The sequence below is a fragment of the Bos grunniens genome, chromosome 12 (assembly GCF_055505025.1).
Source record: "Bos grunniens cultivar Pamir isolate PY7600 chromosome 12, Bosgru_T2T1.0, whole genome shotgun sequence".
NCBI lineage: Eukaryota > Metazoa > Chordata > Mammalia > Artiodactyla > Bovidae > Bos > Bos grunniens.
Genome location: NC_141176.1, coordinates 69,238,352 through 69,243,437, shown reverse-complemented (window position 1 = coordinate 69,243,437; position 5,086 = coordinate 69,238,352). Strand labels below are relative to the sequence as shown.

The window sequence follows — 5,086 nt, the reverse complement described above, 5'->3', positions numbered from 1 at the left end:
CAGGAGACACAGAAGACACGGGTTCGACCCCTAGGTCAAGAAGATCCTCTGGAGTAGGAAATGGCACCACACTCCAATATTCTTGCTTGGAAAATTCCAAGGATAGAGGAGCCTGATGGGTTACAGCCCATGGGGTTGCAAAGAGTCAGACAAGACTGGGTTAGTGCGTGCATGTGTTGGTGTGTGTGAGTGCGTGCGTGCACACACTCACACACACACATATTAACCTACTTGTGTTATTAGCCACATTAATTCAAGCCATAGTTCTTGGATGTAATATGACTAAATTTGATCATTTCTTCTTCAAGCCATTCTCTGCTCCTTTGGTGATTCATAACAAAGCTTAAATTATTACAGTGTCTCCCAAACATAACTGTGTTCTCTGTGTTTTAAATAATGCCACATAGAGAGGATTAAGCTTGTCCTTCTTTATTAAAATACTAGAGATTTCACTGCCATGGTAGACATTCTGATTGCTCATTCACTTTGTATGTTATTGAATGTTCCTGAATTTGTAATGAGCACAGCAACCAGCCTGATTAATAACAGAGTGGAATTAGGCTCACAATAAAGCAAAACCTGCCCTCTTGTGTTTTAATAGAAAATTGCACAATTTTGGTAAAGTTTTCCTCTACTGTGGTTAATTGCCTGGGGTCAGAGAAAAACAAATGCTGGAAGATTTGCCATGAATTCAGATATCAGAACAGTTAAAGTACGATATTTAGAAGAAAATGACTTCCTGTGCAGGCAAGGTGATCATATAATTAAAAGTCTTAGACTCCTTTCTAATATGCTTTGCAATGTTAAATGTTCCCCAGGAAGTCATAAAAATCTAGGGGACTATTTCAGGCCACTGGGCAAAACTCTTTTATATGCTTGTCAAATACACAGAGGATATAATTTAAACAGATTTATATCATCATACTGCAGTTGGAGATTGGGGAGATTTCTTTTTCAATTAAAAACTTATTGATGAGGGGATAGGAGAGAGGTTCAAGAGAGAGGGCATATATGTGTGTGTATGTATATATATATATGCAGAAACTAACACAACATTGTAATTATACTTCAATTTTTTAAAATAACTTATTGAGAAGCTGATAAATTCCAGAAAAGCTTTTTTCTTTTTAGACAAAATATTGGACCAGTGAATTGTAACCAGATATAAATATCTAAATTTGGGTTTGGGTATGAGCAGTGTCGGAAAATGTCCATTACTGTGGAAAATTCACTTTTTAAGACTGGATTATTGGTATGATGGAGCCAAAAGGAAATGTTTACCTGGGTGCCTGCGGTGACTTCTCTTACATTGTGTGTGTGCATGCTAAGTCCCTTCAGTAATATCTGACTCCTTGCGACCCCATGGACTATAGTCTGCCAGGCTCCTTTGTCCATGGGATTTTCCAGGCAAGAATACTGGAGTGGGTTGCCATGCCCCCCTCCAGGGGACTGTCCCGACTCAGGGATCAAACCTGCATCCCTTAGGTCTCCTGCACTGGTAGGCACTTCTTTACCACTGGGCCATCTGGGAAGTCTGCTCTTATACTAGGTAACTGAAAAGATACTCAAATAGAAAAGAAAACATGGTCTCTATCAAGTTTGTGTGAAGCTTTTTCTTCTAGAGTGTGTACCCAGGGCAAGATTAGAGCGGGGGAAACGGGCAGGGCATTTGTTTACTTATTCTGAGAAGGTGCATTTTATTTTAATTTTTTGGCTATGGTGTGCAGCATGTAGGATCTTAGTTCCCTGACCAGGGATCGAACCTTTGCACCTTGCAGAGGAGGCATGGAGTCTTAATCACTGGACTGCCATGGAAGTCCCCTTATTCTGATAAGGTTTGTTTAAGTGAAAAAATTCAAAATTTCCAGCTGGCTCTATCTATTACGTATTCCCCTTCTTTGGTAGTTCTCTCTGAATGGAGTTTCAGACCCATTCATAGGGGCTGTTTTTAGAGACAATAGGGAAAAGGAAAAAAAAAAACACACCTCAAAGCAGAAATGGGGAGATCAGATTCAAGACACTTAGACTGCCACAGTCTTCCCCAGAGGAAAATCATTCATTTACTCCCTACTATTAAATATATTTCATGTGGCACACTTTTCCTAAAACTTAATTTCCAATGCAGCAAATTTATTATTAACATTTCTACTTAAAGTCTCATTTCCAATATTTTTATTTGCTTCTTTGTCTTGACTGTTGCCACTAATTAGCTTCAGTTCAGTTCAGTTGCTCAGTCGTGTCTGACTCTTTGCAACCCCATAGACTGCAGCACGCCAGGCCTCCCTGTCCATCACCAACTCCTGGAGCCTACTCAAACTCACTTTCATTGAGTCAGTGATGCCATCCAACCATCTCATCCTCTGTCATCCCCTTTTCCTCCTGCCTTCAATCTTTCCCAGCATCAGGGTCTTTTCTAACGAATCAGTTCTTTGTATCAGGTGGCCAAAGGATTGGAGTTTCAGTTCAGCATCAGTCCTTCCAATGAATGTTCAGGACTGATTTCCTTTAGGATGGACTGGTTTGATCTCCTTGCAGTTGAAGGGACTCTCAAGAGTCTTCTCCAACACCACAGTTCAAAAGCATCAATTCTTCGGTGCTCAGATTTCTTTACAGTCCAACTCTCACATCCATACATGACCACTGGAAAAACCATAACTTTGACTAGACGGGACCTTTGTTGGCAAAGTAATGTCTCTGCTTTTTAACACTATGACTAGTTTGGTCATAGCTTTTCTTTCAAGGAGTAAGTGTCTTTTAATTTCATGGCTGCAGTCACCATCTGCAGTGATTTTGGAGCCACCAAAAATAAAGTCAGCCACTGTCTCCCCATCTATTTGCCATGAAGTAATGGGACCAGATGCCATGATCTTAGTTTTCTGAATGCTGAATTTTAAGCCAACTTGTTCACTGTCCTCTTTCACTTTCATCAAGAGGCTCTTTAGTTCTTCACTTTCAGCTATAAGGGTGGTGTCGCATGTCTGAGGTTATTGATACTTCTCCCGGCAATCTTGATTCCAGCTTGTGCTTAGTCCTTCTTAAAAGAATATTTGTCTTTCAAAAATCTTGCAGTTCAGTGCTGGGCCCAGAAGGGTGATATGGCTGGGGCTTGGCCCGCCTCACAATGTCTGCCATTTTCAATTTTCAGTCTGTTGACTGTAATCTTGCTGCTTATATGTACCTGTGTTTATATCCAATCCTTGGCATCCAGCCTCCTGGACAGAAATAAAACTGGGTTGTTGGGTATATTTTGGAAGTGTGCCAGAACTGGTGAACGGAAGAGTCCTTATGTTGCAGTGTGCAGTACTGCGATGGCCTCCAGCATCCTTTTCATACAGTAGCTTGGAAAAAGGCCAGAACTCAGTTGCCATCGCATTTAAATATGACAAAAAAAGACTTATCTGCAGAAAATAATGGAAAGAATGGTTAACCCTTTTATCTCTGAACATCGAATGAGCTACACTTTCAGCTGCTGTTCTCTATTTTTGTTATTGGACCAATGTTCTATATAAATAATTAGGATGCAACATTTAATACTCAGAGTTTAAATAAGTCTGTAACAGTCAACCTCATTACTGTCACTACAACATTACAGTCTGCCTATGTCATTCTGTTGTGCCAGATACCAGTTTTACTAGTGAGGTATCTTTAAGGCACATAGTAGAAAACAAAATTGGTGAATTATTCAAGTTCCTTTCACTGTGATTTGGAAATGGTAAATCTTTATCGAACGGAAAAAAAAAATCTTGCAGTTTACAGCAAGGAGAAATGCTCAGTTAAACCGCAGGTGTTGATGCTTTGTCTCAGATCTGCTTATTCAAACCAATGATCAGCCTTGGAAACAGAAATGTAATCTGAATCTCAGACCACGCAGTTCTCTCTGTACCGCTTTTTGTTCTTCAGTTGTGGCCAACACATCGCTTTCAGCCTTCTCAGCTCTGAAACTTTGATTTGAGCTTCACACTTTCTTTTCCTTTCAGGCAGAATTTTACGATTCTGAGGCTCATTAACATTTTATAAACTCAAGGTTTCCTCCCTTTCTGTGCCTTTCTCTCCTCAGCCACTTCCTCTGATCAGAACGCAGGCTCCTTTGTGTTTTTAACACTCTTTCTTGAGATAGTCCCAACTCTTTGATCCTGGGCTGACTTGAAATTGTTCGCTGTCAGCGACCCAGAGCAGACATCTGGTGCATCCCGGTGCTGTTGTCTGCCGGCTCCTGACAGCATTGTCGAGCCTCCCTGACAATCAAAGAGCTCTTCCAACCCAGTGACATGCAAACTTGTCCCTTCTCTTCTCCAGTTTGTCACAGCCCACATTTCTCAACTTAGCTGCACAAAGGCAGGCAGGGATAAAATCATTCTGAGGTTGATGCTGGCCGCAATGGATAGAAATTCATTGTTTTTGAAACAACAGCTACTCAGAACATCAAATTACTGTGAACCTGCCTTGCAGCTAGATGGCAGGAAACAACCTGTTTTTCAGGGCTTTCCAGGTTGCGCTAGTGGTAAAGGACCAACGCAGACAGACGTAAGAGGCAATGCCTAAGAGTCCCTGGAGGAGGGCATGGCAGTTCACTCCAGTGTTCTTGTCTGGAGAAGCGCATGGACAGAGGAGCCTGGTGGGCTACAATCTATTTGGCCGAAAAGAGTCGGACATGACTGGAGCGACTTAGCATGCACACACCTGCTTTTTTGCTTGCTGGAGAAAGGATGCTGCCTAGTGGCTTTTATCACATGTGCTCATTTGTGTTGGAGATCTCAGAGGGTAAGTGCTGTGCACTCTGGAAGTTTTGCTGAGACTTCTGGGTATGGACCTAACTACACAGAGTCAAAGGAGAAAAGACAGACTCTACAGCTCATTTCCTGTTTTATCTGTCATCTTCCCCCTGGTAAAACGTGTTCCCCTCACACAAAAATATGCTACTTAAAAAGCCCACTACAGTATTTTTCCCCCATTCAAACCACCAGTAAGTGATCTAACCTTAATTATGTCCCTGCATGAAATCTCTGGCAGTTGAAGGTAAGGGTTCTTAGCTCCCATGAACAGTACTGTGTTTCCTGAGCCCGATCACAAGTCAGCATTCAGTATA

The 5,086-nt window shown here is 41.6% G+C and overlaps 1 pseudogene; it reads left to right on the top strand.

Annotated features, from left to right (window-relative positions):
- Positions 1-3,121: 3,121 nt before the first annotated feature.
- On the top strand, positions 3,122-3,339 carry LOC147361847 (protein kish-A pseudogene; annotated as a pseudogene).
- Positions 3,340-5,086: the final 1,747 nt, after the last annotated feature.